This window comes from Ranitomeya imitator, chromosome 4, assembly GCF_032444005.1.
Source record: "Ranitomeya imitator isolate aRanImi1 chromosome 4, aRanImi1.pri, whole genome shotgun sequence".
NCBI lineage: Eukaryota > Metazoa > Chordata > Amphibia > Anura > Dendrobatidae > Ranitomeya > Ranitomeya imitator.
The window spans coordinates 108,870,923-108,896,691 of record NC_091285.1 but is presented as its reverse complement, the minus strand read 5'-3'; positions in this window follow the sequence as shown (position 1 = coordinate 108,896,691).

The following is a 25,769-nucleotide window of genomic DNA, read 5'->3' as shown; positions in this document are numbered from 1 at the left end:
ACACTCTACACTCTATACCCTACACTCTATCCCCTACACTCTATACCCTACACCCTACACTCTATACCCTACACTCTATACCCTACACTCAACACCCTACACTCTACACCCTACACCCTACACTCTATACCCTACACTCTACACTTTATACACTACACTCTATACCCTACACTCTATACCCTGCACTCTACACCCTGCACTCTACACCCAACACTCTAAACCCTACACTCTATACCCTACACTTTATACCCTACACTCTACACTCTATACCCTACACTCTATAGCCTACACTCTATATCCTACAGTATATACCCTACACTCTATACCCTACACTCTACACCTTACACTCTACACTCTATTCCCTACACTCTATACCCTACACTCTATACCCTACACTCTATACCCTACACTCTACACTCTATACCCTACACCCTACACTCTATACCCTACACTCTACACTCTATATCCTACACTCTATACCCTGCACTCTACACCCTGCACTCTACACCCAACACTCTATAATCTACACTCTACACCCTACACTCTATACCCTACACTCGATAACCTACACTCTACACTCTATACCATACACTCTACACCCTACACTCTAATCCCTACACTCTATACCCTACACTCTATACCATACACTCTATACCCTACACTCTATACCATACACTCTATACCATACACTCTATACCCTACACTCTATACCCTACACTCTACACCCTACACTCTATAGCTTACACTCTATACCCTACACTCTATACCCTACACTCTAAACTCTATACCCTACACTCTACACTCTGTACCCTACACTCTATAACATACACTCTATACCCTACACTCTATACACTACACTCTATAACCTACACTCTATACCATACACTCTATACCATACACTCTACACTCTATACCCTACACTCTATACCATACACTCTACACCATACACTCTATAGCATACACTCTATACCCTACACTCTACACTCTATACCCTACACTCTATACCCTACACTCTATACCCTACACTATACACTCTATACCCTACACTCTACACTTTATACCCTACTCTCTATACCCTACACTCTATACCCTACACTCTACAACCTGCACTCTATATCCTACACTCTATACCCTACAACTTACACTCTATACCCTACACTCTATACCCTACACTCTATACCCTACACTCTATACCCTACACTCTATAGTCTACACTCTATAGCCTGCACTCTACACTCTACTCTATACCCTACACTCTATACCCTACACTCTAATCCCTACACTCTACACTCTATACCCTACACTCTATACCCTACACTCTATAACCTACACTCTACACCCTACACTCTACACCCTACACTCTAATCCCTACACTCTAATCCCTACACTCTAATCCCTACACCCTACACTATATACCCTACACTCTATACCCTACACTCTATACCCTACACCCTACACTCTACACCCTACACTCTACACCCTACACTCTACACTCTATTCCCTACACTCTACACCCTGCACTCTGTACCCTACACTCTACACTCTTTACCCTACACTCTATACCCTACATTCTATACCCTACACTCTATACCCTACACTCTAATCCCTACACTCTACACTCTATACCCTACAATCTATACCCTACACTCTATACCCTACACTCTACACCCTACACTCTACACCCTACACTCTAATCCCTACACTCTAATCCCTACACTCTAATCCCTACACCCTACACTCTATACCCTACACTCTATACCCTACACTCTATACCCTACACTCTACACTATATACTCTACACTCTATAGCCTACACTCTATACCCTACACTCTATACCCTACACTCTATACCCTACACTCTATACCCTACACTCTATACCCTACACCCTATACCATACACTCTATACCCTACACTCTACAACCTGCACTCTATACCCTACACTCTATACCCTACACCCTACACTTTATACCCTTCACTCTATACCCTACACTCTATACCCTACACTCTATACCCTACACTCTACACCCTACACTCTACACTCTACACTCTATACCCTACACTCTACACCCTGCACTCTGTACCCTACACTCTACACTCTTTACCCTACACTCTATACCCTACACTCTATACCCTACACTCTATACCCTACACTCTACACTTTATACCCTACACTCTATACCATACACTCTATACCCTACACTCTACACTTTATACCCTACACTCTATACCATACACTCTATACCCTACACTATACACTCTATACCCTACACTCTACACTGTATACCATACACTCTATGCCCCACACTCTCTACCCTAAACTCTACACTCTATACCCTACACTCTACACCCTACACTCTATACCCTACACTCTATACCCTACACTCTATACCCTACACTCTATACCCTACACTCTACACTCTATACCCTACACTCTATACCATACACTCTACACCCTACACTCTACACCCTACACTCTACACCCTACACTCTACACCCTACACTTTACACCCTACACTCTATACCCTACACTCTATACCCTACACTATACACTCTATACCCTACACTCTACACCCTGCACTCTGTACCCTACACTCTATACCCTACACTCTACACTCTGTACCCTACACTCTATACCCTACACTCTATACCCTACACTCTATACCCTACACTCTATACCCTACACTCTATACCCTACACTCTACACTCTATACCATACACTCTACACCCTACACTCTATACCATACACAGTGTAGGGTGTAGGGTGTAGAGTGTGGGGTGTAGAGTGGTGTAGAGTGTAGGATGTAGAGTGTATGGTATAGAGTGTAGGGTATAGAGTATAGCGTGTATGGTATAGAGTGTAGTGTATAGAGTGTAGGGTATAGGGTATAGAGTGTAGGGTATAGAGTGTAGGGTATAGATTTTAGAGTGTAGGGTATAGAGTGTAAGGTATAGAGTGTAGGGTGTTTAGTGTAGGGTATAGAGTGTAGGGTATAGAGTGTATGGTATAGAGTGTAGGGTATAGAGTGTATGGTATAGAGTGTAGAGTGTAGGGTATAGAGTGTATATTATAGAGTGTAGGGTATAGAGTGTAGAGTGTAGGGTATAGAGTGTAGGGTATAGAGTGTAGAGTGTAGGGTATAGAGTGTAGGGTATAGAGTGTAGAGTGTAGGGTATAGAGTGTAGGGTATAGAGTGTAGGGTATAGAGTGTAGAGTGTAGGGATTAGAGTGTAGGGATTAGAGTGTAGGGTATAGAGTGTAGAGTGTAGAGTATAGAGTGTAGGGTATAGAGTGTAGGAATTAGAGTGTAGGGATTAGAGTGTAGGGATTAGAGTGTAGGGTATAGAGTGTAGGGTATAGAGTGTAGGGTATAGTGTGTATGGTATAGAGTGTAAGGGATAAAGTGTTGAGTGTATGGTATAGAGTGTAGGGTATAGAGTGTAAAGTGTAGGGTATAGAGTGTATGGTATAGAGTGTAGGGTGTAGAGTGTATGGTATAGAGTGTAGGGTATAGAGTGTAGAGTGGAGGGTATAGAGTGGAGGGTATAGAGTGTAGGGTATAGAGTGTAGGGTATAGAGTGTAGGGTACAGAGTGTAGAGTGTAGGGTATAGAGTGTAGGGTACAGAGTGCAGGGTGTAGAGTGTAGGGTATAGAGTGTATAGTGTAGGGTATAGAGTGTAGGGTATAGAGTGTAGGGTGTAAAGTGTAGGGTGTAGAGTGTAGGGTGTAGAGTGTAGGGTGTAGAGTGTAGGGTGTAGAGTGTATGGTATAGAGTGTAGGGTATAGAGTGTAGAGTGTAGGGTATAGAGTGTAGGGTATAGAGTGTAGGGTATAGAGTGTAGGGTATAGAGTGTAGGGTGTAGAGTGTAGGGTATAGAGTGTAGAGTTTAGGGTAGATAGTGTGGGGCATAGAGTGTATGGTATACAGTGTAGAGTGTAGGGTATAGAGTGTATAGTGTAGGGTATAGAGTGTAGGGTATAGAGTGTATGGTATAGAGTGTAGGGTATAAAGTGTAGAGTGTAGGGTATAGAGTGTATGGTATAGAGTGTAGGGTATAAAGTGTAGAGTGTAGGGTATAGAGTGTAGGGTATAGAGTGTAGGGTATAGAGTGTAGGGTAAAGAGTGTAGAGTGTAGGGTACAGAGTGCAGGGTGTAGAGTGTAGGGTATAGAGTGTAGAGTGTAGAGTGTAGGGTGTAGAGTGTAGGGTATTGAGTGTAGGGTATAGAGTGTAGGATATAGAGTGAAGGGTATAAAGTGTAGGGTGTAAGGTATAGAGTGTAGGGTATAGAGTGCAGGTTGTAGAGTGTAGGGTATAGAGTGTATGGGATAGGGTGTAGGGTATAAAGTGTAGGGTATAGAGTGTAGGGTATAGAGTGTAGGGTATAGAGTGTAGGGTATAGAGTGTAGGGTAAAGAGTGTAGAGTGTAGGGTACAGAGTGCAGGGTGTAGAGTGTAGGGTATAGAGTGTAGAGTGTAGAGTGTAGGGTGTAGAGTGTAGGGTATAAAGTGTAGGGTATAGAGTGTAGGGTATAGAGTGAAGGGTATAAAGTGTAGGGTGTAGGGTATAGAGTGTAGGGTATAGAGTGCAGGTTGTAGAGTGTAGGGTATAGAGTGTATGGTATAGGGTGTAGGGTATAAAGTGTAGGGTATAGAGTGTAGGGTATAGAGTGTAGGGTATAGAGTGTAGGGTATAGAGTGTAGGGTATAGAGTGTAGGCTATAGAGTGTAGAGTATATAGTGTAGAGTGTAGGGTATAGAGTGTAGGGTATAGAGTGTAGGGTGTAGGGATTAGAGTGTAGGGATTAGAGTGTAGGGTGTAGAGTGTAGGGTGTAGAGTGTAGGGTATAGAGTGCAGGGTATAGAGTGTAGGGTATAGAGTGTAGAGTGTAGGGATTAGAGTGTAGGGTATAGAGTGTAGGGTATGGAATGTAGGGTATAGAGTGTAGGGTAAAGAGTGTAGAGTGTAGGGTACAGAGTGCAGGGTGTAGAGTGTAGGGAATAGAGTGTAGAGTGTAGGGTGTAGAGTGTAGGGTGTAGAGTGTAGGGTGTAGAGTGTAGGGTGTAGGGTATAGAGTGTAGGGTATAGAGTGTAGGGTATATAGTGTAGGGTGTAGGGATTAGAGTGTAGGGATTAGAGTGTAGGGATTAGAGTGTAGGGTGTAGAGTGTAGGGTGTAGAGTGTAGGGTATAGAGTGTAGGGTATAGAGTGTAGGGTATAGAGTGTAGAGTGTAGGGATTAGAGTGTAGGGTATAAAGTGTAGGGTATAGAGTAGAGTGTAGAGTGTAGGCTATAGAGTGTAGACTATAGAGTGTAGGGTATAGAGTGTAGGGTATAGAGTGTAGGGTATAGAGTGTAGGGTATAGAGTGTAGGGTATAGAGTGTAGGGTATAGAGTGTAGGGTATAGAGTGTAAGGTGTAGGGTATAGAGTGTAGGCTATAGAGTGCAGGTTGTAGAGTGTAGGGTATAGAGTGTAGGGTATAGAGAGTAGGGTATAAAGTGTAGAGTGTAGGGTATAGAGTGTATAGTGTAGGGTATAGAGTGTAGGGTATAGAGTGTAGAGTGTAGGGTATAGAGTGTATGCTATAGAGTGTATGGTGTAGAGTGTATGGTATAGAGTGTAGGGTATAGAGTGTAGAGTGTATGGTATAGAGTGTATGGTATAGAGTGTAGGGTATAGAGTGTAGGGTATAGAGTGTAGGGTATAGAGTGTATGTTATAGAGTGTAGGGTATAGAGTGTAGAGTGTAGGTTATAGAGTTTAGAGTGTAGGGTATAGAGTGTAGGGTATAGAGTGTAAGGTATAGAGTGTAGGGTGTAGAGTGTAGGGTATAGAGTGTAGGGTATAGAGTGTATGGTATAGAGTGTATGGTATAGAGTGTACGGTATAGAGTGTATGGTATAGAGTGTAGGGTATAGAGTGTAGAGTGTAGGGATTAGAGTGTAGGGTGTAGAGTGTATGATATAGAGTGTAGAGTGTAGGTTATCGAGTGTAGGGTATAGAGTGTAGGGTGTAGAGTGTAGGGTATAGAGTGTTGGGTATAGAGTGCAGGGTGTAGAGTGCAGGGTATAGAGTGTAGGATATAGAGTGTAGAGTGTAGGGTATAGAGTGTAGGGTGTAGGGTATAGAGTGTAGAGTGTAGGGTATAGAGTGTAGGGTATAGAGTGTAGGGTATAGAGTGTAGGATATAGAGTGTAGAGTGTAGGGTATAGAGTGTAGAGTGTAGGGTATAGAGTGCAGGGTGTAGAGTGCAGGGTATAGAGTGTAGGATATAGAGTGTCGAGTGTAGGGTATAGAGTGTAGGGTGTAGGGTATAGAGTGTAGAGTGTAGAGTATAGAGTGAAGGGTATAAAGTGTAGGGTGTAGGGTATAGAGTGTAGGGTATAGAGTGCAGGTTGTAGAGTGTAGGGTATAGAGTGTATGGTATAGGGTGTAGGGTATAAAGTGTAGGGTATAGAGTGTAGGGTATAGAGTGTAGGGTATAGAGTGTAGGGTAAAGAGTGTAGAGTGTAGGGTACAGAGTGCAGGGTGTAGAGTGTAGGGTATAGAGTGTAGAGTGTAGAGTGTAGGGTGTAGAGTGTAGGGTATAGAGTGTAGGGTATAGAGTGTAGGGTATAGAGTGAAGGGTATAAAGTGTAGGGTGTAGGGTATAGAGTGTAGGGTATAGAGTGCAGGTTGTAGAGTGTAGGGTATAGAGTGTATGGTATAGGGTGTAGGGTATAAAGTGTAGGGTATAGAGTGTAGGGTATAGAGTGTAGGGTATAGAGTGTAGGGTATAGAGTGTAGGCTATAGAGTGTAGAGTATATAGTGTAGAGTGTAGGGTATAGAGTGTAGGGTATAGAGTGTAGGGTATAGAGTGTAGGGTGTAGGGATTAGAGTGTAGGGATTAGAGTGTAGGGTGTAGAGTGTAGGGTGTAGAGTGTAGGGTATAGAGTGCAGGGTATAGAGTGTAGGGTATAGAGTGTAGAGTGTAGGGATTAGAGTGTAGGGTATAGAGTGTAGGGTATAGAATGTAGGGTATAGAGTGTAGGGTAAAGAGTGTAAGGTGTAGGGTATAGAGTGTAGGCTATAGAGTGCAGGTTGTAGAGTGTAGGGTATAGAGTGTAGGGTATAGAGAGTAGGGTATAAAGTGTAGAGTGTAGGGTATAGAGTGTATAGTGTAGGGTATAGAGTGTAGGGTATAGAGTGTAGAGTGTAGGGTATAGAGTGTATGCTATAGAGTGTATGGTGTAGAGTGTATGGTATAGAGTGTAGGGTATAGAGTGTAGAGTGTATGGTATAGAGTGTATGGTATAGAGTGTAGGGTATAGAGTGTAGGGTATAGAGTGTAGGGTATAGAGTGTATGTTATAGAGTGTAGGGTATAGAGTGTAGAGTGTAGGGTATAGAGTTTAGAGTGTAGGGTATAGAGTGTAGGGTATAGAGTGTAAGGTATAGAGTGTAGGGTGTAGAGTGTAGGGTATAGAGTGTAGGGTATAGAGTGTATGGTATAGAGTGTATGGTATAGAGTGTACGGTATAGAGTGTATGGTATAGAGTGTAGGGTATAGAGTGTAGAGTGTAGGGATTAGAGTGTAGGGTGTAGAGTGTTTGATATAGAGTGTAGAGTGTAGGTTATCGAGTGTAGGGTATAGAGTGTAGGGTGTAGAGTGTAGGGTATAGAGTGTTGGGTGTAGAGTGCAGGGTGTAGAGTGCAGGGTATAGAGTGTAGGATATAGAGTGTAGAGTGTAGGGTATAGAGTGTAGGGTGTAGGGTATAGAGTGTAGAGTGTAGGGTATAGAGTGTAGGGTATAGAGTGTAGGGTATAGAGTGTAGGATATAGAGTGTAGAGTGTAGGGTATAGAGTGTAGAGTGTAGGGTATAGAGTGCAGGGTGTAGAGTGCAGGGTATAGAGTGTAGGATATAGAGTGTCGAGTGTAGGGTATAGAGTGTAGGGTGTAGGGTATAGAGTGTAGAGTGTAGGGTATAGAGTGAAGGGTATAAAGTGTAGGGTGTAGGGTATAGAGTGTAGGGTATAGAGTGCAGGTTGTAGAGTGTAGGGTATAGAGTGTATGGTATAGGGTGTAGGGTATAAAGTGTAGGGTATAGAGTGTAGGGTATAGAGTGTAGGGTATAGAGTGTAGGGTAAAGAGTGTAGAGTGTAGGGTACAGAGTGCAGGGTGTAGAGTGTAGGGTATAGAGTGTAGAGTGTAGAGTGTAGGGTGTAGAGTGTAGGGTATAGAGTGTAGGGTATAGAGTGTAGGGTATAGAGTGAAGGGTATAAAGTGTAGGGTGTAGGGTATAGAGTGTAGGGTATAGAGTGCAGGTTGTAGAGTGTAGGGTATAGAGTGTATGGTATAGGGTGTAGGGTATAAAGTGTAGGGTATAGAGTGTAGGGTATAGAGTGTAGGGTATAGAGTGTAGGGTATAGAGTGTAGGCTATAGAGTGTAGAGTATATAGTGTAGAGTGTAGGGTATAGAGTGTAGGGTATAGAGTGTAGGGTATAGAGTGTAGGGTGTAGGGATTAGAGTGTAGGGATTAGAGTGTAGGGTGTAGAGTGTAGGGTGTAGAGTGTAGGGTATAGAGTGCAGGGTATAGAGTGTAGGGTATAGAGTGTAGAGTGTAGGGATTAGAGTGTAGGGTGTAGAGTGTAGGGTATAGAATGTAGGGTATAGAGTGTAGGGTAAAGAGTGTAGAGTGTAGGGTACAGAGTGCAGGGTGTAGAGTGTAGGGAATAGAGTGTAGAGTGTAGGGTGTAGAGTGTAGGGTGTAGAGTGTAGGGTGTAGAGTGTAGGGTGTAGGGTATAGAGTGTAGGGTATAGAGTGTAGGGTATATAGTGTAGGGTGTAGGGATTAGAGTGTAGGGATTAGAGTGTAGGGATTAGAGTGTAGGGTGTAGAGTGTAGGGTGTAGAGTGTAGGGTATAGAGTGTAGGGTATAGAGTGTAGGGTATAGAGTGTAGAGTGTAGGGATTAGAGTGTAGGGTATAGAGTGTAGGGTATAGAGTAGAGTGTAGAGTGTAGGCTATAGAGTGTAGACTATAGAGTGTAGGGTATAGAGTGTAGGGTATAGAGTGTAGGGTATAGAGTGTAGGGTATAGAGTGTAAGGTGTAGGGTATAGAGTGTAGGGTATAGAGTGCAGGTTGTAGAGTGTAGGGTATAGAGTGTAGGGTATAGAGAGTAGGGTATAATGTGTAGAGTGTAGGATATAGAGTGTATAGTGTAGGGTATAGAGTGTAGGGTATAGAGTGTAGAGTGTAGGGTATAGAGTGTATGCTATAGAGTGTATGGTGTAGAGTGTATGGTATAGAGTGTAGGGTATAGAGTGTAGAGTGTATGGTATAGAGTGTATGGTATAGAGTGTAGGGTATAGAGTGTATGGTATAGAGTGTAGGGTATAGAGTGTATGTTATAGAGTGTAGGGTATAGAGTGTAGAGTGTAGGGTATAGAGTTTAGAGTGTAGGGTATAGAGTGTAGGGTATAGAGTGTAAGGTATAGAGTGTAGGGTGTAGAGTGTAGGGTATAGAGTGTAGGGTATAGAGTGTATGGTATAGAGTGTATGGTATAGAGTGTAGGGTATAGAGTGTATGGTATAGAGTGTAGGGTATAGAGTGTAGAGTGTAGGGATTAGAGTGTAGGGTGTAGAGTGTATGGTATAGAGTGTAGAGTGTAGGTTATCGAGTGTAGGGTATAGAGTGTAGGGTGTAGAGTGTAGGGTATAGAGTGTCGGGTGTAGAGTGCAGGGTGTAGAGTGCAGGGTATAGAGTGTAGGATATAGAGTGTAGAGTGTAGGGTATAGAGTGTAGGGTGTAGGGTATAGAGTGTAGAGTGTAGGGTATAGAGTGTAGGGTATAGAGTGTAGGGTATAGAGTGTAGGGAATAGAGTGTAGAGTGTAAGGTGTAGAGTGTAGGGTATAGAGTGTAGGGTATATACTGTAGGGTATAGAGTGTAGGCTATAGAGTGTAGGGTATAGAGTGTAGAGTGTAGGGTATAAAGTGTAGGGTATAGAGTGTAGGGTTTAGAGTGTTGGGTGTAGAGTGCAGGGTGTAGAGTGCAGGGTATAGAGTGTAGGGTATAGAGTGTAGGGTATAAAGTGTAGAGTGTAGGGTATAGAGTGTATAGTGTAGGGTATAGAGTGTAGGGTATAGAGTGTAGGGTATAGAGTGTAGGGTATAGAGTGTAGGGTATAGGGTATAGAGTGTAGGGTGTAGGGTGTAGAGTGTAGGGTGTTGAGTGTAGGGTATAGAGTGTAGGGTATAGAGTGTAGGGTGTAGGATATAGAGTGTAGGGGATAGAGTGTAGGGTATAGAGTGTAGAGTGTATGGTATAGAGTGTAGAGTGTAGGGTATAGAGTGTAGGGTATAGACTGTAGGGTATAGAGTGTGGCGTAAAGAGTGTAGGGTATAGAGTGTAGAGTGTAGGGTATAGAGTGTACGGTATGGAGTGTAGGGTATAGAGTGTAGGGTATAGAGTGTAGAGTACAGGAACACATGGGCTACTTGCACAGTGAACAAGTCTGTATGATCATGTTCACACACCACCAAGAAACCTGAAGACACAAAAGAGAATAGTAAAACCAAAAACACTCAGTTTGAAAAAATGTTGCAGTTATCCGCAAGTGCTAGTAAAAGATGTAAAAAACAGGGTATTTGGTTGATACGTTTTTTGCAAAAATTGTATACTAAGCTGCTCTACCAATCTTCACGGTATACCCTTATCAGAGCAGTCCTAACTAATGTATGCAATCCCTATCTGATGTATTTAAAAACCTGATCATCTGTATATAACCTGTGTGAACAGGGTTCAGAGTGTAGAGTGTAGGGTATAGAATGTAGGGTATAGAGTGTAGGGTATAGAGTGTAGGGAATAGAGTGTAGAGTGTAAGGTATAGAGTGTAGAGTGTAGGGTATAGACGGTAGGGTGTAGAGTGTAGGGAGTAGAGTGTAGGGTATAGAGTGTAGAGTGTAGGGTATAGAGTGCAGGGTATAGAGTGTAGGGTGTAGAGCGTAGGCTATAGAGTGTAGGGTATAGAGTGTAGAGTGTAGGGTATAGAGTGTAGGGTATAGAGTGTAGGGTATGGAGTGTAGGGTATAGAGTGTAGAGTGTAGGGTATAGAGTGTAGGGTATAGATTGCAGGTTGTAGAGTGCAGGTTGTAGAGTGTAGGGTATAGAGTGTACGGTATAGAGTGTAGGGTATAGAGTGTAGGGTATAGAGTGTAGGGTATAAAGTGTAGAGTGTAGGGTATAGAGTGTATAGTGTAGGGTATAGAGTGTAGGGTATAGAGTGTAGGGTATAGAGTGTATAGTGTAGGGTATAGAGTGTATGCTATAGAGTGTATGGTGTAGAGTGTATGGTATAGAGTGTAGGGTGTAGAGTGTATGGTATAGAGTGTAGGGTGTAGAGTGTAGGGTATAGCGTGTAGGGTATAGAGTGTATGTTATAGAGTGTAGGGTATAGAGTGTAGAGTGTAGGGTATAGAGTTTAGAGTGTAGGGTATAGAGTGTAGGGTATAGAGTGTAGGGTATAGAGTGTAGGGTAAAGAGTGTAGAGTGTAGGGTACAGAGTGCAGGGTGTAGAGTGTAGGGTATAGAGTGTAGAGTGTAGGGTGTAGAGTGTAGGGTGTAGAGTGTAGGGTATAGAGTGTAGAGTGTAGGGTGTAGAGTGTAGGGTGTAGGGTATAGAGTGTAGGGTATAGAGTGTAGGGTATAGAGTGTAGGGTATAGGGTGTAGGGATTAGAGTGTAGGGATTAGAGTGTAGGGATTAGAGTGTAGGGTGTAGAGTGTAGGGTATAGAGTGTAGGGTATAGAGTGTAGGGTATAGAGTGTAGGGTATAGAGTGCAGGTTGTAGAGTGTAGGGTATAGAGTGTAGGGTAAAGAGTGTAGAGTGTAGGGTACAGAGTGCAGGGTGTAGAGTGTAGGGTATAGAGTGTAGGGTGTAGGGTGTAGAGTGTAGGGTATAGAGTGTAGAGTGTAGGGTGTAGAGTGTAGGGTGTAGGGTATAGGGTGTAGGGTATAGAGTGTAGGGTATAGAGTGTAGGGTATAGAATGTAGAGTGTAGGGATTAGAGTGTAGGGTATAGAGTGTAGGCTATAGAGTGTAGGGTGTAGAGTGTAGGGTATAGAGTGTATGGTATAGAGTGTAGGGTATAGAGTGTAGGGTATAGAGTGTATGTTATAGAGTGTAGGGTATAGAGTGTAGAGTGTAGGGTATAGAGTTTAGAGTGTAGGGTATAGAGTGTAGGGTATAGAGTGTAAGGTATAGAGTGTAGAGTGTAGGGTATAGAGTGTAGGGTATAGAGTGAAGGGTATAGAGTGTAGGGTATAGAGTGTAGGGTAAAGAGTGTAGAGTGTAGGGTACAGAGTGCAGGGTGTAGAGTGTAGGGTATAGAGTGTAGGGTGTAGAGTGTAGGGTATAGAGTGTAGGGTGTAGAGTGTAGGGTGTAGGGTATAGAGTGTAGGGTATAGAGTGTAGGGAATAGAGTGTAGAGTGTAGGGATTAGAGTGTAGGGATTAGAGTGTAGGGTGTAGAGTGTAGGGTGTAGAGTGTAGGGTATAGAGTGTAGGGTATAGAGTGTAGGGTATAGAGTGTAGGGTATAAAGCGTAGAGTGTAGGGTATAGAATGTATAGTGTAGGGTATAGAGTGTAGGGTATAGAGTGTAGGGTATAGAGTGTAGGGTATAGGGTATAGAGTGTAGGGTGTAGAGTGTAGGGTGTAGGGTGTAGAGTGTATGGTATAAAGTGTAGGGTATAGAGTGTAGGGATTAGAGTGTAGGGTATAGAGTGTAGGGTATAGAGTGTAGGGTATAGAGTGTAGGTTGTAGAGTGTAGAGTGTAGGGTATAGAGTGTAGAGTTTAGGGTATAGAGTGTAGGGTATAGAGTAGAGTGTAGAGTGTAGGGTATAGAGTGTAGAGTGTAGCGGATAGAATGTAGGGTATAGAGTGTAAGGTGTAGAGTGTAGGGTATAGAGTGTATGGTATAGAGTGTGGGGTATAAAGTGTAGAGTTTAGGGTATGGAGTGTAGGGTATAGAGTGTATGGTATAGAGTGTAGGGTATAAAGTGTAGAGTGTAGGGTATAGAGTGTAGGGTATAGAGTGTAGAGTGTAGGGTAAAGAGTGTAGGGTATAGAGTGTAGGGTATAGAGTGTAGAGTGTAGGGTATAGAGTTTAGAGTGTAGAGTATAGAGTGCAGGTTGTAGAGTGTAGGGTATAGAGTGTATGGTATAGAGTGTAGGGTATAAAGTGTAGAGTGTAGTGTATAGAGTGTAGGGTATAGAGTGTAGTGTATAGAGTGTAGGGTAAAGAGTGTAGAGTGTAGGGTACAGAGTGCAGGGTGTAAAGTGTAGGGTATAGAGTGTAGGGTGTAGAGTGTAGGGTATAGAGTGTATGGTGTAGAGTGTAGGGTGTGAGGTATAGAGTGTATGGTATAGAGTGTAGGGTATAGAGTGTAGAGTGTAGGGTGTAGAGTGTAGGGTATAGAGTGTAGGGTATAGAGTGTAGGGTATAGAGTGTAGGGTGTAGGGATAAGAGTGTAGGGTATAGAGTGTAGGGTATAGAGTGTAGGGTATAGGGTATAGAGTGTAGGGTATAAAGCGTAGAGTGTAGGGTATAGAGTGTATAGTGTAGGGTATAGAGTGTAGGGTATAGAGTGTAGGGTATAGAGTGTAGGGTATAGGGTATAGAGTGTAGGGTGTAGAGTGTAGGGTGTAGGGTGGAGAGTGTATGGTATAGAGTGTAGGGTATAGAGTGTAGGGATTAGAGTGTAGGGTATAGAGTGTAGGGTATAGAGTGTAGGGTATAGAGTGTAGGGTGTAGAGTGTAGAGTGTAGGGTATAGAGTGTAGAGTGTAGGGTATAGAGTGTAGGGTATAGAGTAGAGTGTAGAGTGTAGGGTATAGAGTTTAGAGTGTAGGGTATAGAGTGTAGGGTATAGAGTGTAGGGTATAGAGTGTAGGGTAAAGAGTGTAGAGTGTAGGGTACAGAGTGCAGGGTGTAGAGTGTAGGGTATAGAGTGTAGAGTGTAGGGTGTAGAGTGTAGGGTGTAGAGTGTAGGGTATAGAGTGTAGAGTGTAGGGTGTAGAGTGTAGGGTGTAGGGTATAGAGTGTAGGGTATAGAGTGTAGGGTATAGAGTGTAGGGTATAGGGTGTAGGGATTAGAGTGTAGGGATTAGAGTGTAGGGATTAGAGTGTAGGGTGTAGAGTGTAGGGTATAGAGTGTAGGGTATAGAGTGTAGGGTATAGAGTGTAGGGTATAGAGTGCAGGTTGTAGAGTGTAGGGTATAGAGTGTAGGGTAAAGAGTGTAGAGTGTAGGGTACAGAGTGCAGGGTGTAGAGTGTAGGGTATAGAGTGTAGGGTGTAGGGTGTAGAGTGTAGGGTATAGAGTGTAGAGTGTAGGGTGTAGAGTGTAGGGTGTAGGGTATAGGGTGTAGGGTATAGAGTGTAGGGTATAGAGTGTAGGGTATAGAATGTAGAGTGTAGGGATTAGAGTGTAGGGTATAGAGTGTAGGCTATAGAGTGTAGGGTGTAGAGTGTAGGGTATAGAGTGTATGGTATAGAGTGTAGGGTATAGAGTGTAGGGTATAGAGTGTATGTTATAGAGTGTAGGGTATAGAGTGTAGAGTGTAGGGTATATAGTTTAGAGTGTAGGGTATAGAGTGTAGGGTATAGAGTGTAAGGTATAGAGTGTAGAGTGTAGGGTATAGAGTGTAGGGTATAGAGTGAAGGGTATAGAGTGTAGGGTATAGAGTGTAGGGTAAAGAGTGTAGAGTGTAGGGTACAGAGTGCAGGGTGTAGAGTGTAGGGTATAGAGTGTAGGGTGTAGAGTGTAGGGTATAGAGTGTAGGGTGTAGAGTGTAGGGTGTAGGGTATAGAGTGTAGGGTATAGAGTGTAGGGAATAGAGTGTAGAGTGTAGGGATTAGAGTGTAGGGATTAGAGTGTAGGGTGTAGAGTGTAGGGTGTAGAGTGTAGGGTATAGAGTGTAGGGTATAGAGTGTAGGGTATAGAGTGTAGGGTATAAAGCGTAGAGTGTAGGGTATAGAATGTATAGTGTAGGGTATAGAGTGTAGGGTATAGAGTGTAGGGTATAGAGTGTAGGGTATAGGGTATAGAGTGTAGGGTGTAGAGTGTAGGGTGTAGGGTGTAGAGTGTATGGTATAAAGTGTAGGGTATAGAGTGTAGGGATTAGAGTGTAGGGTATAGAGTGTAGGGTATAGAGTGTAGGGTATAGAGTGTAGGTTGTAGAGTGTAGAGTGTAGGGTATAGAGTGTAGAGTTTAGGGTATAGAGTGTAGGGTATAGAGTAGAGTGTAGAGTGTAGGGTATAGAGTGTAGAGTGTAGCGGATAGAATGTAGGGTATAGAGTGTAAGGTGTAGAGTGTAGGGTATAGAGTGTATGGTATAGAGTGTGGGGTATAAAGTGTAGAGTTTAGGGTATGGAGTGTAGGGTATAGAGTGTATGGTATAGAGTGTAGGGTATAAAGTGTAGAGTGTAGGGTATAGAGTGTAGGGTATAGAGTGTAGAGTGTAGGGTAAAGAGTGTAGGGTATAGAGTGTAGGGTATAGAGTGTAGAGTGTAGGGTATAGAGTTTAGAGTGTAGAGTATAGAGTGCAGGTTGTAGAGTGTAGGGTATAGAGTGTATGGTATAGAGTGTAGGGTATAAAGTGTAGAGTGTAGTGTATAGAGTGTAGAGTATAGAGTGTAGGGTATAGAGTGTAGGGTAAAGAGTGTAGAGTGTAGGGTACAGAGTGCAGGGTGTAAAGTGTAGGGTATAGAGTGTAGGGTGTAGAGTGTAGGGTATAGAGTGTATGGTGTAGAGTGTAGGGTGTGAGGTATAGAGTGTAGGGTATAGAGTGTAGGGTATAGAGTGTAGGGTATAGAGTGTAGGGTATAGAGTGTAGGGTGTAGGGATAAGAGTGTAGGGTATAGAGTGTAGGGTATAGAGTGTAGGGTATAGGGTATAGAGTGTAGGGTATAAAGCGTAGAGTGTAGGGTATAGAGTGTATAGTGTAGGGTATAGAGTGTAGGGTATAGAGTGTAGGGTATAGAGTGTAGGGTATAGGGTATAGAGTGTAGGGTGTAGAGTGTAGGGTGTAGGGTGGAGAGTGTATGGTATAGAGTGTAGGGTATAGAGTGTAGGGATTAGAGTGTAGGGTATAGAGTGTAGGGTATAGAGTGTAGGGTATAGAGTGTAGGGTGTAGAGTGTAGAGTGTAGGGTATAGAGTAGAGTGTAGAGTGTAGGGTATAGAGTGTAGAGTGTAGGGGATAGAATGTAGGGTATAGAGTGTAAGGTGTAGAGTGTAGGGTATAGAGTGTATGGTATAGAGTGTGGGGTATAAAGTGTAGAGTGTAGGGTATGGAGTGTAGGGTATAGAGTGTATGGTATAGAGTGTAGGGTATAAAGTGTAGAGTGTAGGGTATAGAGTGTAGGGTATAGAGTGTAGAGTGTAGGGTAAAGAGTGTAGGGCATAGAGTGTAGGGTATAGAGTGTAGAGTGTAGGGTATAGAGTGCAGGTTGTAGAGTGTAGGGTATAGAGTGTATGGTATAGAGTGTAGGGTATAAAGTGTAGAGTGTAGTGTATAGAGTGTAGGGTATAGAGTGTAGGGTATAGAGTGTAGGGTATAGAGTGTAGGCTATAGAGTGTAGAGTGTAGGGTGTAGAGTGTAGGGTATAGAGTGTAGGGTATAGAGTGTAGGGTATAGAGTGTGGAGTAGAGAGTGTAGGGTATAGAGTGTAGGGTATAGAATGTAGAGTGTAGAGTGTAGGGTGTAGAGTGCAAAGTGTAGGGTATAGAGTGTAAGGTATAGAGTGTAGTGTATAGAGTGTATGTTATAGAGTGTAGGGTATAGAGTGTAGAGTTTAGGGTATAGAGTGTAGTGTATAGAGTGTATGGTATAGAGTGTAGAGTGTAGGGTATAGAGTGTAAGGTATAGAGTGTAGGGTATAGAGTGTAGGGTATAGAGTGTAGAGTGTAGGGTATAGAGTGTAGGGTATAGAGTGTAGGGTATAGAGTGTAGGGTATAGAGTATAAGGTATAGAGTGTAGGTTATAGAGTGTAGGGTATAGAGTGTAGGCTATAGAGTGTAGAGTGTAGGGTGTAGAGTGTAGGGTATAGAGTGTAGGGTATAGAGTGTAGGGTATAGAGTGTGGAGTAGAGAGTGTAGGGTATAGAGTGTAGGGTATAGAATGTAGAGTGTAGAGTGTAGGGTGTAGAGTGCAAAGTGTAGGGTATAGAGTGTAAGGTATAGAGTGTAGTGTATAGAGTGTATGTTATAGAGTGTAGGGTATAGAGTGTATAGTTTAGTGTATAGAGTGTAGTGTATAGAGTGTATGGTATAGAGTGTATGGTATAGAGTGTAGAGTGTAGGGTATAGAGTGTAAGGTATAGAGTGTAGGGTATAGAGTGTAGGGTATAGAGTGTAGAGTGTAGGGTATAGAGTGTAGGGTATAGAGTGTAGGGTATAGAGTGTAGGGTATAGAGTATAAGGTATAGAGTGTAGGTTATAGAGTGTAGGGTATAGAGTGTAGGGTATAGAGTGTAGCTTATAGAGCGTAGGGTGTAGGGTATAGAGTGTAGGGTATAGAGTGTAGGGTATAGAGTGTAGAGTGTAGGGTATAGAGTGTATGGTATAGAGCTTAGGGTGTAGAGTGTAGGGTATAGAGTGTAGAGTTTAGGGTATAGAGTGTGGGGCATAGAGTGTATGGTATACAGTGTAGAGTGTAGGGTATAGAGTGTAGGGTATAGAGTGTAGGGTATAGAGTGTAGAGTGTAGGGTATAGAGTGTAGGGTATAGAGTGCAGGTTGTAGAGTGTAGGGTATAGAGTGTAGGGTATAGAGTGTAGGGTATAAAGTGTAGAGTGTAGGGTATAGAGTGTATAGTGTAGGGTATAGAGTGTAGGGCATAGAGTGTAGGGTGTAGAGTGTAGGGTATAGAGTGTATGTTATAGAGTGTAGGGTATAGAGTGTAGAGTGTAGGGTATAGAGTGTAGGGTATAGAGTGTAAGGTATATAGTGTAGAGTGTAGGGTATAGAGTGTAGGGTATAGAGTGTAGGGTATAGAGTGTAGCTTATAGAGCGTAGGGTGTAGGGTATAGAGTGTAGGGTATAGAGTGTAGGGTATAGAGTGTAGAGTGTAGGGTATAGAGTGTATGGTATAGAGCTTAGGGTGTAGAGTGTAGGGTATAGAGTGTAGAGTTTAGGGTATAGAGTGTGGGGCATAGAGTGTATGGTATACAGTGTAGAGTGTAGGGTATAGAGTGTAGGGTATAGAGTGTAGGGTATAGAGTGTAGAGTGTAGGGTATAGAGTGTAGGGTATAGAGTGCAGGTTGTAGAGTGTAGGGTATAGAGTGTAGGGTATAGAGTGTAGGGTATAAAGTGTAGAGTGTAGGGTATAGAGTGTATAGTGTAGGGTATAGAGTGTAGGGCATAGAGTGTAGGGTGTAGAGTGTAGGGTATAGAGTGTATGTTATAGAGTGTAGGGTATAGAGTGTAGAGTGTAGGGTATAGAGTGTAGGGTATAGAGTGTAAGGTATATAGTGTAGAGTGTAGGGTATAGAGTGTAGGGTATAGAGTGTAGGGTATAGAGTGTAGGGTAATGAGTGTAGAGTGTAGGGTACAGAGTGCAGGGTGTAGAGTGTAGGGTATAGAGTGTAGAGTGTAGGGTGTAGAGTGTAGGGTGTAGAGTGTAGGGTGTAGAGTGTAGGGTGTAGGGTATAGAGTGTAGGGTGTAGAGTGTAGGGTATAGAGTGTTGGGTGTAGAGTGTAGGGTGTAGAGTGTAGGGTATAGAGTGTAGGGTATAGAGTGTAGGTTATAGAGTGTAGGGTGTAGGGATTAGAGTGTAGGGATTAGAGTGTAGGGTGTAGAGTGTAGGGTGTAGAGTGTAGGGTATAGAGTGTAGGGTATAGAGTGTAGGGTATAGAGTGTAGAGTGTAGGGATTAGAGTGTAGGGATTAGAGTGTAGGGTATAGAGTGTAGGGTATAGAGTGTAGGGTATAGAGTGTAGGGTATAGAGTGTAGGGAATAGAGTGTAGAGTGTAGGGTGTAGAATGTAAAGTGTAGGGTATAGAGTGTAGAGTGTAGGGTATAGAGTGTACGGTATGGAGTGTAGGGTATAGAGTGTAGGGTATAGAGTGTAGAGTGTAGGGTATAGAATGTAGGGTATAGAGTGTAGGGTATAGAGTGTAGGGAATAGAGTGTAGAGTGTAAGGTATAGGGTGTAGAGTGTAGGGTATAGACGGTAGGGTGTAGAGTGTAGGGAGTAGAGTGTAGGGTATAGAGTGTAGAGTGTAGGGTATAGAGTGCAGGGTATAGAGTGTAGGGTGTAGAGTGTAGGCTATAGAGTGTAGGGTATAGAGTGTAGATTGTAGGGTATAGAGTGTAGGGTATAGAGTGTAGGGTATAGAGTGTAGGGTATAGAGTGTAGAGTGTAGGGTATAGAGTGTAGGGTATAGATTGCAGGTTGTAGAGTGCAGGTTGTAGAGTGTAGGGTATAGAGTGTAGGGTATAGAGTGTAGGGTATAGAGTGTAGGGTATAGAGTGTAGGGTATAAAGTGTAGAGTGTAGGGTATAGAGTGTATAGTGTAGGGTATAGAGTGTAGGGTATAGAGTGTAGGGTATAGAGTGCAGGTTGTAGAGTGTAGGGTATAGAGTGTATGGTATAGAGTGTAGGGTATAAAGTGTAGAGTGTAGTGTATAGAGTGTAGGGTAAAGAGTGTAGGGTATAGAGTGTAGGGTATAGAGTGTAGGCTATAGAGTGTAGAGTGTAGGGTGTAGAGTGTAGGGTATAGAGTGTAGGGTATAGAGTGTAGGGTATAGAGTGTGGAGTAGAGAGTGTAGGGTATAGAGTGTAGGGTATAGAATGTAGAGTGTAGAGTGTAGGGTGTAGAGTGCAAAGTGTAGGGTATAGAGTGTAAGGTATAGAGTGTAGTGTATAGAGTGTATGTTATAGAGTGTAGGGTATAGAGTGTAGAGTTTAGGGTAAAGAGTGTAGTGTATAGAGTGTATGGTATAGAGTGTATGGTATAGAGTGTAGAGTGTAGGGTATAGAGTGTAGGGTATAGAGTGTAGGGTATAGAGTGTAGGGTATAGAGTGTAGAGTGTAGGGTATAGAGTGTAGGGTATAGAGTGTAGGGTATAGAGTGTAGGGTATAGAGTGTAGGTTATAGAGTGTAGGGTATAGAGTATAGCTTATAGAGCGTAGGGTGTAGGGTATAGAGTGTAGGGTATAGAGTGTAGGGTATAGAGTGTAGAGTGTAGGGTATAGAGTGTATGGTATAGAGCTTAGGGTATAGAGTGTAGGGTATAGAGTGTAGAGTTTAGGGTATAGAGTGTGGGGCATAGAGTGTATGGTATACAGTGTAGAGTGTAGGGTATAGAGTGTAGGGTATAGAGTGTAGGGTATAGAGTGTAGAGTGTAGGGTATAGAGTGTAGGGTATAGAGTGCACGTTGTAGAGTGTAGGGTATAGAGTGTAGGGTATAGAGTGTAGGGTATAAAGTGTAGAGTGTAGGGTATAGAGTGTATAGTGTAGGGTATAGAGTGTAGGGTATAGAGTGTAGGGTATAGAGTGTATAGTGTAGGGTATAGAGTGTATGCTATAGAGTGTATGGTGTAGAGTGTATGGTATAGAGTGTAGGGTGTAGAGTGTATGGTATAGAGTGTAGGGTATAGAGTGTAGGGTATAGAGTGTAGGGTATAGAGTGTATGTTATAGAGTGTAGGGTATAGAGTGTAGAGTGTAGGGTATAGAGTTTAGAGTGTAGGGTATAGAGTGTAGGGTATAGAGTGTAAGGTATGTATTGTAGAGTGTAGGGTATAGAGTGTAGGGTATAGAGTGTAGGGTATAGAGTGTAGGGTAAAGAGTGTAGAGTGTAGGGTACAGAGTGCAGGGTGTAGAGTGTAGGGTATAGAGTGTAGAGTGTAGAGTGTAGAGTGTAGGGTGTAGAGTGTAGGGTGTAGGGTATAGAGTGTAGGGTATAGAGTGTAGGGTATAGAGTGTAGGGTGTAGAGTGTAGGGTGTAGAGTGTAGGGTATAGAGTGTAGGGTATAGAGTGTAGGTTATAGAGTGTAGGGTGTAGGGATTAGAGTGTAGGGATTAGAGTGTAGGGTGTAGCGTGTAGGGTGTAGAGTGTAGGGTATAGAGTGTAGGGTATATAGTGTAGGGTATAGAGTGTAGAGTGTAGGGATTAGAGTGTAGGGATTAGAGTGTAGGGTATAGAGTGTAGGGTATAGAGTGTAGAGTGTAGGGTATAGAGTGTAGGGTATAGAGTGTAAGGTATAGAGTGTAGGGAATAGAGTGTAGAGTGTAGGGTGTAGAATGTAAAGTGTAGGGTATAGAGTGTAAGGTATAGAGTGTAGTGTATAGAGTGTATGTTATAGAGTGTAGGGTATAGAGTGTAGAGTGTAGGGTATAGAGTGTAGGGTATAGAGTGTAGGGTATAGAGTGTAGGGTATAGAGTGTAGGGTGTAGGGTATAGAGTGTAGGGTATAGAGTGCACGTTGTAGAGTGTAGGGTATAGAGTGTAGGGTATAGAGAGTAGGGTATAAAGTGTAGAGTGTAGGGTATAGAGTGTATAGTGTAGGGTATAGAGTGTAGGGTATAGAGTGTAGGGTATAGAGTGTAGAGTGTAGGGTATAGAGTGTATGCTATAGAGTGTAAGGTGTAGAGTGTATGGTATAGAGTGTAGGGTATAGAGTGTAGAGTGTAGGGTATAGAGTGTAGGGTATAGAGTGTAGGGTATAGAGTGTAGGGTATAGAGTGTAGGGTATAGAGTGCATGTTATAGAGTGTAGGGTATAGAGTGTAGAGTGTAGAGTGTAGGGTATAGAGTTTAGAGTGTAGGGTATAGAGTGTAGGGTATAGAGTGTAGGGTATAGAGTGTAGGGTGTAGAGTGTAGGGTATAGATTGTAGGGTATAGAGTGTAGGGTATAGAGTGTATGGTATAGAGTGTAGGGTATAGAGTGTAGGGTATAGAGTGTAGGGTATAGAGTGTATGGTATAGAGTGTATGGTATAGAGTGTAGGGTATAGAGTGTATGGTATAGAGTGTAGGGTATAGAGTGTAGAGTGTAGGGTATAGAGTGTAGGGTATAGAGTGTAGGGTATAGAGTGTAGGCTATAGAGTGTAGGGTATAAAGTGTAGAGTGTAGGGTATAGAGTGTAGGGTGTAGAGTGTAGGGTATAGAGTGTTGGGTGTAGAGTGCAGGGTGTAGAGTGCAGGGTGTAGAGTGCAGGGTATAGAGTGTAGGGTATAGAGTGTAGGGTATAAAGTGTAGAGTGTAGGGTATAGAGTGTAGGGTATAGAGTGTAGGGTGTAGAGTGTAGGGTGTAGAGTGTATGGTATAGAGTGTAGGGTATAGAGTGTAGGGTATAGAGTGTAGAGTGTAGGGTATAGAGTGTAGGGTATAGAGCTTAGGGTGTAGAGTGTAGGATATAGAATGTAGAGTTTAGGGTATAGAGTGTGGGGCATAGAGTGTATGGTATACAGTGTAGAGTGTAGAGTGTAGGGTATAGAGTGTATAGTGAAGGGTATAGAGTGTAGGGTATAGAGTGTAGGGTGTAGAGTGTAGGGTATAGAGTGTAGGGTGTAGAGTGTATGGTATAGAGTGTAGGGTATAGAGTGTAGAGTGTAGGGTATAGAGTGTAGGGTATAGAGTGTAGGGTATAGAGTGTAGGGTATAGAGTGTAGGGTGTAGAGTGTAGGGTATAGAGTGTAGAGTTTAGGGTAGAGAGTGTGGGGCATAGAGTGTATGGTATACAGTGTAGAGTGTAGGGTATAGAGTGTATAGTGTAGGGTATAGAGTGTAGGGTATAGAGTGTATGGTATAGAGTGTAGGGTATAAAGTGTAGAGTGTAGGGTATAGAGTGTATGGTATAGACTGTAGGGTATAACGTGTAGAGTGTAGGGTATAGAGTGTAGGGTATAGAGTGTAGGTTATAGAGTGTAGGGTATAGAGTGTAGGGTAAAGAGTGTAGAGTGTAGGGTACAGAGTGCAGGGTGTAGAGTGTAGGGTATAGAGTGTAGAGTGTAGGGTGTAGAGTGTAGGGTATAGAGTGTAGGGTATAGAGTGTAGGGTATAGAGTGTAGGGTATAAAGTGTAGGGTGTAGGGTATAGAGTGTAGGGTATAAAGTGCAGGTTGTAGAGTGTAGGGTATAGAGTGTATGGTATAGGGTGTAGGATATAAAGTGTAGGGTATAGAGTGTAGGGTATAGAGTGTAGGGTATAGAGTGTAGGGTATAGAGTGTAGGGTATAGAGTGTAGGCTATAGAGTGTAGAGTATATAGTGTAGGGTGTAGGGTATAGAGTGTAGGGTATAGAGTGTAGGGTATAGAGTGTGGAGTATAGAGTGTAGGGTATAGAATGTAGAGTGTAGAGTGTAGGGTGTAGAGTGCAAAGTGTAGGGTATAGAGTGTAAGATATAGAGTGTAGTGTATAGAGTGTATGTTATAGAGTGTAGGGTATAGAGTGTAGAGTTTAGGGTATAGAGTGTAGTGTATAGATTGTATGGTATAGAGTGTATGGTATAGAGTGTAGAGTGTAGGGTATAGAGTGTAGGGTATAGAGTGTAGGGTATAGAGTGTAGGGTGTATAGTGTAGGGTGTAGAGTGTAGGGTATAGAGTGTAGGGTATAGAGTGTAGGTTATAGAGTGTAGCGTATAGAGCGTAGGGTGTAGGGTATAGAGTGTAGGGTATAGCTGAGGATCTGTTTATACCAAGGAAGGTGACGGGCACAAGGGGGCATTCTTTGCGTCTGGAGGAGAGAAGGTTTTTCCACCAACATAGAAGAGGATTCTTTACTGTTAGGGCAGTGAGAATCTGGAATTGCTTGCCTGAGGAGGTGGTGATGGCGAACTCAGTCGAGGGGTTCAAGAGAGGCCTGGATGTCTTCCTGGAGCAGAACAATATTGTATCATACAATTATTAGGTTCTGTAGAAGGACGTAGATCTGGGTATTTATTATAATGGAATATAGGCTGAACTGGATGGACAAATGTCTTTTTTCGGCCTTACTAACTATGTTACTATGTTACTATGTATGTATAGAGTGTAGGGTATAGAGTGTAGGGTATAGAGTGTATGGTATAGAGCTTAGGGTGTAGAGTGTAGGGTATAGAATGTAGAGTTTAGGGTAGAGAGTGTGGGGCATAGAGTGTATGGTATACAGTGTAAAGTGTAGGGTATATAGTGTATAGTGTAGGGTATAGAGTGTAGGGTATAGAGTGTATGGTATAGAGTGTAGGGTATAAAGTGTAGAGTGTAGGGTATAGAGTGTATGGTATAGAGTGTAGGGTATAAAGTGTAGAGTGTAGGGTATAGAGTGTAGGGTATAGAGTGTAGGCTATAGAGTGTAGAGTTTAGAGTGTAGGGTATAGAATGTAGAGTGTAGGGTGTAGAGTGTAAAGTGTAGGGTATAGAGTGTAGGATATAGAGTGTAGAGTGTAGGGTATAGAGTGTAGGGTATACAGTGTATGGTATAGAGTGTAGGGTATAGAGTGTAGAGTGTAGGGTATAGAGTGTAGGGTATAGAGTGTAGGGTATAGAGTGTAGGGTATAGATTGTAGGGTATAGGGTATAGAGTGTATGGTGTAGAGTGTAGGGTATAGAGTGTAGGGTGTAGGGTGTAGAGTGTGGGGTGTAGAGTGGTGTAGAGTGTAGGATGTAGAGTGTATGGTATAGAGTGTAGGGTATAGAGTATAGCGTGTATGGTATAGAGTGTAGTGTATAGAGTGTAGGGTATAGAGTGTAGGGTATAGAGTGTAGGGTATAGATTTTAGAGTGTAGGGTATAGAGTGTAAGGTATAGAGTGTAGGGTGTGGAGTGTAGGGTATAGAGTGTAGGGTATAGAGTGTATGGTATAGAGTGTAGGGTATAGAGTGTATGGTATAGAGTGTAGAGTGTAGGGTATAGAGTGTATTTTATAGACTGTAGGGTATAGAGTGTAGGGTATAGAGTGTAGAGTGTAGGGTGTAGAGTGTAGGGTATAGAGTGTAGAGTGTAGGGTATAGAGTGTAGGGTATAGAGTGTATGCTATAGAGTGTATGGTGTAGAGTGTATGGTATAGAGTGTAGGGTATAGAGTGTAGAGTGTAGGGTATAGAGTGTAGGGTATAGAGTGTAGGGTATAGAGTGTAGGGTATAGAGTGCATGTTATAGAGTGTAGGGTATAGAGTGTAGAGTGTAGAGTGTAGGGTATAGAGTTTAGAGTGTAGGGTATAGAGTGTAGGGTATAGAGTGTAGGGTATAGAGTGTAGGGTGTAGAGTGTAGGGTATAGAGTGTAGGGTATAGAGTGTAGGGTATAGAGTGTATGGTATAGAGTGTAGGGTATAGAGTGTAGGGTATAGAGTGTATGGTATAGAGTGTAGGGTATAGAGTGTATGGTATAGAGTGTAGGGTATAGAGTGTAGAGTGTAGGGTATAGAGTGCAGGGTATAGAGTGTAGGGTATAGAGTGTAGGCTATAGAGTGTAGGGTATAGAGTGTAGAGTGTAGGGTATAGAGTGTAGGGTGTAGAGTGTAGGGTATAGAGTGTTGGGTGTAGAGTGCAGGGTGTAGAGTGCAGGGTGTAGAGTGCAGGGTGTAGAGTGCAGGGTATAGAGTGTAGGGTATAGAGTGTAGGGTATAAAGTGTAGAGTGTAGGGTATAGAGTGTAGGGTATAGAGTGTAGGGTGTAGAGTGTAGGGTGTAGAGTGTATGGTATAGAGTGTAGGGTATAGAGTGTAGGGTATAGAGTGTAGAGTGTAGGGTATAGAGTGTAGGGTATAGAGCTTAGGGTGTAGAGTGTAGGATATA